Source organism: Thamnophis sirtalis, unplaced genomic scaffold, assembly GCF_051295495.1.
Source record: "Thamnophis sirtalis isolate CommonGarterSnake01/CBP01778 unplaced genomic scaffold, rThaSir2_p1.2 scaffold_3, whole genome shotgun sequence".
Classification (NCBI taxonomy): Eukaryota; Metazoa; Chordata; class Lepidosauria; order Squamata; family Natricidae; genus Thamnophis; species Thamnophis sirtalis.
This window is the reverse complement of record NW_028261383.1, coordinates 172,377,934-172,391,178: the sequence shown is the minus strand read 5'-3', so window position 1 is coordinate 172,391,178 and position 13,245 is coordinate 172,377,934.

Below are 13,245 nucleotides of genomic sequence, written 5' to 3'. Positions count from 1 at the left end.
TTCCTTTTTTCTTTCAATTTTTGGAAATCTGTCCTCAACTTTCTTCCTTTGATAAATGTCCTCAATTTTTCAATCTCTTTTTGCTGTTCTTTGTTCTGCATTCTCCATTCTCATCTCAATTTTCTCTGTTATTACTAATATTTTTTTGAATTTTAAACATAATCATTTGCAATATTAATGTTTCTTTTTCATGTTGCACCATCCTTCCTACTTATAAACTGCCACTATAACATTCATTATATTCCAAACAAGTTCATTATAATCTTTCAGGTCAAGGCTTTGTCTTCACTGCAGTCCAGCAACTGATAGAGATTCCAGAAGAACACCTGTGTAAACAACCCATGCTCTTTCCACTATCACTCTCAATAAACAAACTGAATAACCTTGAAGTGTAACGCTGATGATCAAAGGGAAGAAAAAAAGGAACAATATTTCCAAGCCTCCAGCCTCTAAGTGGCAGTGTTACTTTTTTTCTCTCTGCTGTTACAGCCTGTTTAAATACCAGACTTACAGAGAAAAAATATTAGTAAAAAAACAATCCAATCAAAAGTTGTAAAAAAAAAAGAAATTTTAATCCAAAAGTATATATAAAAGATATAAAAATAAAAGAAGAAAAAGTAGAAGAAGAAAAACTACCCCTTCCAATTTAAAAAACTGGAAACATTTGCAAAAATTCCATTCGTAAAAAGAAAAATTAAAAAAGGGATAATGTACTAAGTTTAATGTAGCTTAATTTTGCCACTTTTTTTCTTTTTTCTTCAATTTTAATTTAGTTTCAATTTTCTTTGGGTAGTCTATTTTCTAATAATAAAATTTCCTCACCAATCCGACACACTTTCTCTTCTGCTTGCTTTCTTTCTATTCCGGAGTTGTCCCAACTTCAGCAGCTTTAAAGCTGGGTTTCTGTCATTGGAAGTAAGAGCTTCTCCTGGATCAATCAGGGACTTTGTGGTGTCCCTGAGATTGGCAGGACGTGCTCTTCTCTATCACCATCTCTTTGGGACGGTTTAGGTCCAAAAGGACCATCCAGTGGCAGAAATATCAACTGTGATTTCAAAGATCGCACGTCGTATCGTCGCAACGTCAGCTCCTCCTCCCCACATTTTTGCTTTTGAATCCATCTGATGATTTGCACAGCTACAGATCATAAGTACGCTGACAATTGGAGCCTAAATATAACAGATTATTTCTAGCATAGTTTGCAGAGATACAAGCAGATTCTTTAAAAATTAGCAGGAAAAAATCCTGAATAACTAAACAGCTCAAGGAAAACTAAGAATAGTAAATGGCAGTTAGGAAAAAGATAGAAAATTGAAGCACAAGAATGGTTTGAACAACCTGTTTGGTAAGCACATCTACCTAATATCTTGAATTTTTATTGTAAGATTATTTTTAATATAATAACAATCCTATTTTGGGCTGCCTTTATTCTAATTCCCTTGATTCAGGTTAAAGGGTGAAGGAGGGTTCGGTCGTGTTATATTAACGTACGTGAGCACACAGGAGCTCCAATTCACAATATGCCCTACCGAGCTTTCCCAGATTTCATCTTAAGCCTATGTATCAAAAAAGCAAAAGAAGAAAAGGATGTGTGTATGAGAGAGGGGGTGGGTGGGAGAGGGAGGGGGAGAGAGAGAGAAACCGGGCCTTTCAGAATAGCATAACTTGTAAGAGAAGTATAATTTGCAGCTTTCAGAGCTGTCTGTCAGGAGACAATGTGATATAAATTCACAGTGCGGCACTTAGGTAACAAAGCAACTTTCTCTTCTGCAGCCTTCGAAGTGTGGCTTGAAATCACACTGTTGGAGCACCTATAAACACATGGGAACTTGAGGAGTTGACGTTGGAGAGAGAGGAGGAGTTTTGATGATAGGGAAGGGAGGGGGGATAACAACGGCCCCTAAAGTCAGAGCAGGATGTTAAAGATGATGCCAATGAACCCTGATGCCCAAGGCAGAACATTCAAAGGGCATGAACTGCAGGCACAGGACAAAGGAATACAATCTGGATTCTCACACCATACTAAGCGGCTTTCCCCACTACTAAATTAAAGCGCAATCCATTGAATCAAGGTTCAAGGTTCATTTTATTTATATGCCGCCCTATTCCCAGCGGGACTCAGGGCAGCGCACAAACCCAAGGGAGGGGAAGGAAAACACAAATAACTACAACAAAAAAGTACAAGGGAATTTAAAACAACCAACAGCCACACGATTCGAGAGGGGAAGGGAACTCATCGACCCCAGGCCTACCGACACAGCCAGGTTTTAACGGCTTTCCGGAAGGCCTGGAGAGAGGTGAGGGTCCGAATCTCTGCGGGGAGTTCATTCCAAAGGGCCGGAGCCGCCACAGAGAAGGCCCTCCCCCGGGTAATAGCCAGATGACATTGGCCGGTAGACGGAACCCGGAGGAGGCCTAACAGAAACAGAAAACTATACCGGTAGTCCTTGACTTACGACCACAACGGCCCCCAAAATTTCTGTTGCTAAGTGAGACATTTATTAAGCAAGTTTCATCCCATTTTATGACTTTTCATGCCGCAGTTGCTAAGTGAATCACTCCAGGGAGTTAAGTTAGTAACAGGGTTCTAAGTGAATCGAGCTTGGCAAAAAGTGATCACACCAGCCCGGGACATTGCAACCCACAAAAATATGAGTCTGTTGCCAAATTTCTGGATTTGAATCACTTGATCGCAGAGATGCTGCAAGAGTTGTATGTGCGAAAAACGGTCATAAGTGACTTTTTTCAGTGTTGTAATTTTAAAATGGTCACTAAATGAATTGTCAAGGATTATTATACGAATTAGAAATTTTGCAGTCTCCACTTCCAAGCGTTATCCTACACCAGTGGTGGTCAACCTGGTCCCTACCGCCCACTAGTGGGCGTTCCAGCTTTCATGGTGGGCGGTGGGGGTTTGCTGTAACTCTGCTTTATAAATTTTATAAAGTAAAGTTACTTCCCTACTTTATAAATCACCATGACTGTGGAACCGGCGGGCGGTTAGAAAATTTTACTACTAACAGAGATACAAAAGTGGGCGGTAGGTATAAAAAGGTTGACTACCCCTGTCCTACACCTACTGCCACTATTTTTGTAAATGGTATGTGGGAATGACATTAAAAGGCAGGAGGAAGAGTGGCAGACTAGGCACAACAGTCAAATAAGAGACAGCTGAGACCACAGAAAAGAATGGAGAGATGGCAAACATCTCAAAAAAAAAGTCCTCCATTGTTAATTGGACTATAAAGATGGGGGGGAAGGGGAGACGTGGTTCACCGACAAAAACGCGCTCGACTAAACCGCGCCCGACTAAACCGCGTCGCTGACGTCATCAACAGGGCGACAACAGCGCGGAGACAGAAGCACGCTGTAAACCCTAAACCTAAAATTAACTCCTAAACCTAAACCTAACCTCCCTAAACCTAATCCTAAACCTAACCCTTAACCTAACCCTAAACCTAATCCTAACCTTTAACCTAACCCTAAACCTAACCCTAACCCTAAACCTAACCCTAACCCTTAACCTAACCCTAAACCTAACCCTAAAGCTAACCCTAAAGCTAACCCTAAAGCTAACCTTTACCTTAAGTTGAATCGGCTTGCTTTCAAAGCGCTATTTAAAGCGCCCTTCTTTCTCCGCGCTGGCTGTTGTCGCCCTGTTGATGATGTCAGCGACGCGGTTTAGTCGGGCGCGGTTTAGTCGAGCGTGGTTTTGATGGGTCATGGGGAGACATAGTTTTAGGCATGCTAGATTCTGTTAATGTGATCTTATAATAAAGATAGAACTAGTACCACTAAGGCAGTGGTGGGTTCCGTGTTCCGTTCCAACCGGTACGTTTGGAACGGCCCTGGCGTCACCCACATGCCTGCACGCAGCGCACGTATGCATTGTAGCTTCAAATGACGCTTCCACAAGCCTCCGCAACACTCCAGCTGCTCAGTGGAGCGTTGCGCTGGTACTGTATGCGCCATGTGCATGCACAGAAGCACCGACAGCTTTAAATCACAGTAAGGAGCGCGGGCGGGCAGGTGGGGTCTCTGGAGCACCGTACCGGAACGGTACCCAGTGCTCCGCACAGGCTCCAGTACGCCTGTACCGGGGCGTACCGCCTGCAACCCACCACTGCACTGAGGGTGCTTTTGCTAACAATTTGAATGTAGGACCCTCTTGATCTTGAGGCCCTAGGCTGAAGCCTAGTTAGCCTATAGGAAAATCTGGCCCTGGTCACATGTGATCTCACCTTTTGCAGCCTTCTGACATGCAAACTGTGTTAACAACCGTGTTTTCTAACTTAACAACTGCAGTGATTTCACTTAGCAATTGTGGCAAGAACAGTTATAAAATGGGGGCAAAATTCACTTAACAACTGTTTCGCTTGCCAAAAAAAAATTTTTTTGGGACTCAGTGGTGGTCATAAGTTGAGGACTCCTTATAAAAGGAAAGACTATAAAGTTTGTTTATTCAATCAAGGGTTAAAACAAGCTAGGTTGTTATTCTGGCAGCCCTTTATGGACTTCCTGCTGACAGCAGAACTGAAAAGATGCTTTATGGATTTGTTTCGTAGCTTAAGAAGTTTGAAGTTTGAAGTTTCATTTTATTTATATGCCGCCCTATTCCCTAAAAGGGACTCAGGGCGGTGAACAACTCCAACGGGAAGGGGAACATGCAATACAAAATAGACATTTAAAATAACCAACAACCACACCTGTCGAGAGGGGAAGGGAGCTTATCAACCCCAGGCCTGCCGGCACAGCCAGGTCTTAACGGCTTTTCGGAAAGCCAGGAGAGAGGTGAGGGTCCGAATCTCCGCGGAGAGTTCGTTCCAAAGGGCCGGAGCTGCAACAGAGAAGGCCCTCCCCCGGGTCATAGCCAGATGGCATTGGCTGGTGGATGGAACCCGGAGGAGGCCTAATCTGTGCAATCTAATGGGTCTTTGGGAGGTAATTGGCAGCAGGCGGTCTCTCAAGTACCCAGAGAGTACTTGAGAGAGGGTGAAGAGTCGTTAAATTTGTTTAAACTTGTTTTGATGAAGTTGGAAGTTGCTTATTTATACGTTTTTTTCTTTGTTACATTCCTCTTTCTCTCTCTCTCTCTCTCTCTCCTCTCTCTCTTTTTCTTTTTCCTTGCTTACCGCACTTCCTTATTTACTGCAAAGTCTCAGGAGAAATACTGCTCATTTCAAAACCCAGCCCCTCCCCAGCCTTTACTGCAGAGGGGGGGAAAAAAGAAAGAATAGCCATTGAAATGAGTTCCCAGAGGGAAAAGAGACGTCAGCCTGTAGGCACCAGATGAAGTCTGACCACTGACTGGTCTTGACAATAAGGGCAAGGAAACGTGGAAGATCTGGCACATCTCGAAACTGCTGCGGATTGCTGTCAGCTTAAGGGGAAACTACTTTAAACCACTACAGCTAAGGATGACTTAAGGCTGTCTCAGTCATGGACTGATGAAGGCAACATCATGGGGATATGGCAGACTACAGATGTTGCCAGGGAAGACTTGACAACAAGCGATCTCGCCCGTGGCTGCTTAGCCTCCTGTCACAGAGTCACGCAGAACCCAAACAGACATTCTCTTCTGGTTAGCTCAGAGGTGGGTTCCTACCAGTTCGCACCTATTCGGTAGAACCGGTTCGTCAAACCTACCGGACCGATTAGAAGAGGTTCCACCAGTGGACCCGGAAAGCAGGCCACACCTACAGAAGAGGCTCCAAAAATTTTTGAAACCCACCACTGGTCCTTGGATATGATTATTCTACACTATCAAGCTCATATTTATGAAACCCATTGCCTCTGTGAAAGGTAAGGATGACTACTGCGTTTGTGGTGCAATCAGAACATTGCGTGTGTTGAAGTTGTTTTAACGCAAACCAAAGATGCCTTTCAAAAAACAAGTTTACATCATATTCTTATGCATGCCAGTGCTGTGTGAGAGGTAATTTAAGGTGGTTCTGACAAGTGTCGTCGGCATCTTCATATCCGGTCACATGGGCGGCATGCCACTCCCATCCGGTCACATGGGTGGCAAGCCACTCCCATCCGGTCACATGGGCAGCAAGCCACTCCCAATCTGGTCACATGGGCGGCAAGCCACTCCCACAAAGGAGGCCACACCCACAGAGTAGGTTCGAACAATTTTTGAAACCCACCACTGGCTCAGCATGAAGGACTCATCTGCTAATGGTTGACTTGAATCATGAGACCTGTCATGATGACATAATGTTTAAGGCACCGAGGGCATTACTGAATGGATGGAAAACTCATACTATTCCCAACTACACCTGTTTATTACAATTCCGCCCTTCCCCTTTTAAGAAAGAAAATGGCAGAAGCATTACTGAAAGATGGCTCATTTTAATGCTTGGTGAAATTCTGGGAAGGAGTTTCACTTGGAAACAGACAAGCTATAAATCAAGATGCCCCAGGTACATCTGCCCCAAGGTGGCACAGTGGTTAAATGCAGCACTGCAGGCTACTTCAGCTGACTGCAGTTCTGCAGTTCGGCTGTTCAAATCTCACCGGCTCAGGGTTGACTCAGCCTTCCATCCTTCCGAGGTGGGTAAAATGAGGACCCGGATTGTTGTTGGGGGCAATATGCTGACTCTGTAAACCGCTTAGAGAGGACTGAAAGCCCTATGAAGCGGTATATAAGTCTAACTGCTATTGCTATCTTACCCCAATTAGAACTTTTTTTTATTTTCTAAACCGCTGAATAAATAGAATAACGTGTTCTTGCCTTACAGGATTGCCAGAATTATGTAAAGTACAAGAAGAAAAGTGAAATGAAATACTATAAATTAGCACTTGCACTTTTTTTTAATTTAATTGACATTCACCAATGACTCCATGGATTTCCTACCACGAGAGCTAGTCTGTAGACATGTGCGTATATGATTATAGCGGAAACACAGATGTCGAGTTTCCCTTGAGTCCTTTAAATGGGAAAAGAAGCTTGTGCACAAATTTATTTTCAAGTCTCCACTATCCTCTGCTTTCCCTCCCTTCGCGCTCAGAAACAAAACAGTAGTAGCAATTACGCTAATAAGATGCAGCTCACAGATGGGAAGCATATCTCAAAGGCAGCAGTGAAGCAGCTGGGAATGACATCAGCAGAAAGGAAAATATGCCCGCTTGATTAAAAATTGAACCCCAATCTTTCTTTCTCCATCTTTGGAGAGGAGTTTGCAAATATACTTCAACTCCAAATGACCCCAGAATAAATTCCTGGCATCCCAGTGGAAACCTGGGAAAGAAATCTTCAACATATCTCCGTGACCGCCTCCTGCCACATACCTCCCAGCGTCCGATAAGATCTCACAGGATGGGCCTTCTCCGGGTGCCGTCGACTACACAATGTCGTCTGGCGGCTCCTCGGGGGAAGAGCCTTCTCTGTAGCTGCCCCGGCCCTATGGAACGATCTACCCCCTGAGATCCAGACCCTCCCCACTCTCTCAGCCTTCCGGAAGTCTACGAAGACCTGGCTGTTCCGGCAGGCCTGGGGCTGCTGATCCTTGATTGAGCTCCAGCCCCACTAAGATTCGTGACCCGTCAAAACCGCGGACGACAAAATCGCGCTCGACAAAAGCGTGCATTTGACGTCATCACAGCGCGACGAAAAAAATTAAAAATTGAAATAAAAATAAAATTAAAGCACTTAGGTTAAGGGTTAGGTTTAGGGTTAGGTTTAGGGTTAGGCTTGGGGGGGTTAGGGTAAGGTTTTTGCTTTATTTTTACATTTATCGATCACAGCGCAATGTTTTCGTCGCGCTGTGATGACGTCAAATGCGCGCTTTCGTCGAGCGCAATTTTGTCGGCCGCGGTTTTGTGGTGGAACCCTAAGATTGAGTGCATGTTGTGTTCTTTTAACTGCTTTGTTTTTGTATCTTTAAATTCTTTTAATATTTTTAAATTGTTTTTATGTAAGCCGCCCGGAGTCCTTCGGGATTGGGCGGCATACAAATCCATTAAATCTTAATCTTAACAACTTAAATATTGGTGAAGATGGTGTACATTGATAGAAAGCATTTTTTTGTGTGTGTCCCTTCTATTCAACTTAGGAAGTTCACACTGCCTCAGGAGCTCTTGACACAATTCTACAGAACTATTGAGTCTGCCATCTGTAATTTTATAACTGTCTGGTTTGGTACAGCAACTAAATAGGACAGGTGCAGAGACTCCAACAGATGATTGGAGCTGCGGAAAAAACCACTGCAACAAGCTTAGCTTCCACTGAGGACCTGTATACTGCAATGCATGGGTCAGAAAGGGAGCTAAGAAAATAATTACAAACCTTTTACATCTTGGACATAAACTGTTTAAACTCCTCCCCTACAGGGCCCTGCATGTCAAAACAAATAGACCAGTGGTGGGTTTCAAAAATTGTTGGAACCTACTCTGTGGGTGTGGCCTCCTTTGTGGGAGTGGCTTGCCGCCCATGTGACCGGGTGGGAGTGGCTTGGCGCCCATGTGACCGGATATGAAGATGCCGACGACACTTGTCAGAACCACCTTAAATTACCTCACACACAGCACTGGCATGCATAAGAATAGGATGTCAACTTGTTTTTTAAAAGGCATCTTTGGTTTGCGTTAAAACAACTTCAACACACGAAATATTCTGATTGCACCACAAATGCAGAAGTCATCCTTCCCTTTCACAGAGGCCCTGAGTTTTATAAATAGGAGCATGATAGTGTAGAATAATCATATCCAAGGACCAGTGGTGGCTTTCAAAAAATTTTGGAACCTCTTCTGTAGGTGTGGCCTGCTTTCCGGGTCCACTGGTGGAACATCTTCTAACCAGTTCGGTAGATTTGACGAACCGGTTCCACCGAATAGGTGCGAACTGGTAGGAACCCACCTCTGAAATACCCTGCAAGGGGTCTCTTAATAGGAGGGATGCGGGAGACCCCTTGCAGGGTAGGGCTGAGGATTATGCTCAATTCTTGGCGGACAAAGTAGCTCGGTTTCGATCGGACTTGGACTCCACCGCAGTAGGTCCAGCTGAGTCACAGGAGGATTACTTGTTACATCAGCTCTGGGTTGAGTTCCAGGAAGTTGCCTCTGGGGATGTGGACAAGGCCATTCGAGCTGTAAGTGCCTCCACTTGTATTTTGGACCCGTGTCCCTCCTGGCTGGTGGCTAACAGCAGGGAGGTGACACATGGCTGGATCCAGGCGGTTGTCACCGCCTCCCTTCGGGAGGGGCACTTCCCCGCCGTACTTAAAACGGCGGTGGTGAGACCCCTCCTGAAGAAACCATCGTTAGATCCAGCCATCTTAAACAACTTTCGTCCTGTCTCCAACCTTCCCTTTATCGGGAAGGTTGTTGAGAAGGTGGTGGCCTTTCAGCTTCAACGGGCCTTGGAGGAAGCTAGCTATCTTGACCCCTTCCAGTCCGGCTTCAGACCTGGTTACAGCACAGAAACCGCTTTGGTCGCATTGACCGATGATCTCTGGAGGGCCAGAGATGGAGGCTATGCGTCCATCCTGGTTCTCCTTGACCTCTCAGCGGCTTTCGATACCATCGACCATGGTATCCTTCTGCGACGACTGCGGGAGGTGGGAGTGGGAGGCACTGTTCTGCGGTGGTTCTCCTCCTACCTCTCGGACAGGTCGCAGTCGGTGTTGGTCGGGGGGCAGAGATCGTCCCTGAGGCCCCTAACATGTGGGGTACCTCAGGGTTCGGTCCTATCCCCCCTACTATTTAACATATACATGAAACCGCTGGGCGAGATCATTCGGAGGCACGGGATAAAATACCATCAATATGCGGACGATACGCAATTGTATCTGTCCGCCCCGTGCCAACTCAATGAAGCGGTGGACGTGATGAACCAGGGTTTGGAGGCCGTTAGGAACTGGATGAGTGCTAACAAACTGGTACTCAACCCGGATAAGACCGAGTGGCTGTTGTGTTTCCCCCCCAATAATTTGGCTAATATACCAACGCTTAGGCTGGGGGGTCAAATTTTATACCCCTCAGATAGGGTCCGCAACTTAGGAGTCCTCCTGGACCCACAGCTGACTTTCGATCACCAGCTGTCAGCTGTGACCAGGGGGGCATTTGCCCAGGTTCGCCTGGTCCGCCAGTTGCGGCCCTACCTAGACCGGGGGGCTCTCACAACAGTCACTCGAGCCCTTGTGATCTCTAGACTGGAATACTGCAATGGGCTCTACATGGGGTTGCCCCTGAAGTGCATCCGGCGACTGCAGCTAGTCCAAAATGCAGCCGCGCGAGTGATAGTGGGCGCACCGCGGTTCGCCCACGTTACACCTGTCCTCCGCGAGCTGCATTGGCTGCCTGTTGGTCTCCGGGTGCGCTTCAGGATACTGATGACCATCTTTAAAGCACTCCATGGTAGCGGGTCTGGGTACTTGAGAGACCGCCTTCTGCCGATTACCTCCCTAAATCGACCAATTAGATCGCACAGACTGGGCCTCCTCCGAATTCCATCTGCCAGTCAATGTCGACTGGCGACCACACGGAGGAGAGCCTTTTCTGTTGCCGCCCCGACCCTGTGGAACGAGCTCCCCATGGAGATCCGTACCCTCACCACTATCCAGACCTTCCGCGCAGCCCTCAAGATCTGGCTCTCCCAGCAGGCCTGGGGATAGGTTTCCAATTACCCGCCCGAGTGTTTGATCGCTGAATGAAAGTTGTGTTTTATTATTTTTTCTTTGTGCACATATTGTTTTGTTTTTGACCTTGCACCCCCCTCCCCTGTGGTTGTAAGCCGCCCTGAGTCCCCTCAGGGAAAAGGGCGGCATATAAATCCCAATAAAACCATAAAACCATAAACCATAGACACAGGGACAGTTTTTTCCCTTCATGCCATCACTCTACTGAACACGTAACTCTGACAGTACTCTCTAATGTCTATGTATATTTACTCATGTTGTATGGTTGTAGTAGTATTATCCTTCTCATTTTCTCCCTCTTATTGGTATCATCATCATCATCATCATCATCATCATCATCATCATGTATATTGAGAGCTTCTGCATGGGAGACAAATTCCTTGTGTATCTAATCACACTTGGTCAATAAAGTATTCTAAATCAATGCACTAAGCAGAGTTTCTTTCTTTCCCTTGTTCCCACCTTGGAGTCAGGGAGAGGTTGCAGCACAATGATATGCTAGGTCCTTGGAGAAGAAGGGCCCACCTGAACTTCTTTCTCCATTGAGGCCTGGAATTTCAACTTCCGTCATCTTCATCAGTAAAATGAAAATTTCCCAGAAAGGAAGCATTTTATGTTGTACAATTTTAGATAGGAGATTCTGCAGCAGTGGTGGGTTTCAAAAATTGTTCGAACCTACTCTGTGGGTGTGGCCTCCTTTGTGGGAGTGGCTTGCTGCCCATGTGACCGGATATGAAGATGCCGACGACACTTGTCAGAACCACCTTAAATCAGCTCACACACAGCACTGGCATGCATAAGAATATGATGTAAACTTGTTTTTTAAAAGGCATCTTTGGTTTGCATTAAAACCACTTCAACACACGCAACGTTCTGATTGCACCACAAATGCAGTAGTCATCCTTACCTTTCACAGAGGCTCATATTTATAAATATGAGCTTGATAGTGTAGAATAATCATATCCAAGGACCAGTGGTGGGTTTCAAAAAATGTTGGAACCTCTTCTGTAGGTGTGGCCTGCTTTCCGGGTCCACTGGTGGAACCTCTTCTAAGCGGTTCGATAGATTTGACGAACCGGTTCTACCGAATAGGTGCGAACTGGTTGGAACCCACCTCTGTTCTGCAGTATTGATGCTGCGAAGACTATTCTACATTTTCAAAATATAAGTACAAGAAATGCAGGCCTCTGCTTCTAATGTTTGCAATTATTACCATCTGCTACCGCGTTTGACTTTAAATATAAGCTTTTTTTCCCCCTTGGGGACAAGAATTAGATGACCAGAGAAGAGTTATGCAAGGTGGATCAAAGTGGACATCCCAAAGTCAAATAGATGCATCCTCAAATTCTGCTTGCAGGCATGTAATAGGAAAGTGTCTATCTTTTTACTGTATTTTACAATATCCCCCCCCCCCTTGTGTCCTAAATTGCCAAGGAGCAAGCAGAGCTGATCCAGCCTGCAGTTTATATTGCAATCAGAGAACAGTTCTTTCACCCAGGAATACAGACTCAAACTAGGGAAGTTATAAGAGATATACACTTTTGATTGGCCATTCAGATTTGATTTCCCTGGGAAATTTCAGTTACAAAATCTTTCTTATTTGACCTTTCTAGTTCTCTCTGGATTCATTAATTATCATTTATTTTTGTTCATCAGCTATAATTGGAGAATAGTCATACCACCATCTTTTAGTATGTAGAACTTTTGCAAAACATAAAGAATAACCTGGAACCTAGAAATGTAATTCCTGGCCTGCTGATCAGTGGTGGGTTTCAAAAGTTTTTCCAACCTACTCTGTGGGTGTGGCCTCCTTTGTGGGAGTGGCTTGCTGGCCATGTGACCTGGTGGGAGTGGCTTGCTGGCCATGTGTTCTCTCTCTCTCTCTCTCTCTCTCTCTCTCTCCTTCCTTTTGTCTCTCTGTCCCCTTTTCCTTTTTTTCTTTCATCTCTCTCTCACTTTTTTTCTTTTTTCTTTCTTCCTTTCTTTCTCTTTCTCTCTCTCTCTCTCTCTCTCTGTTTGTGTGTGTGTGTCAGTGGTGGGTTTCAAAAAAATTTGGAACCTCTTCTGTAGGTGTGGCCTGTTTTCCGGGTCCACTGGTGGAACCTCTTCTAACCAGTTCAGTAGATTTAACGAACCGGTTCTACCGAACTGGTGCGAACTGGTAGGAACCCACCTCTGCTGCTGATACTCTAAAGATGCAGAAGAACTTGGCAAAAAAAAAATATTACAGGAGGCAGAAGAATTTGGAGAATTCAGAATATAGTGATAATATAGCTGGGCCAAGACAATAAAAGCTGCTTCGTGTGGTGACTGTTCTGTAGCAGCTTTTGATTAAGACAGTTTGTCAGCTAGTCCAGAATGAAGCAAGGCCCTTATTCTCTTGCACAAGGAGGCACAAGTAAATGCTTAAAGAACACTCAAGAATTCTATGGCTGAAATGAAAAAAAATGCATCACATCCAAATAAAGTAAAAAAAAAAAGTCCAATAGTCTTTCTTTGAAAAGCAAAAAAAAAAGCTAAATGTTCTAACAACTACATTTCCAATAGAAATACTCAGTCACTACCTAATACCATCCTTGCAAAATCCTGGATGTGCTTGTGGGAA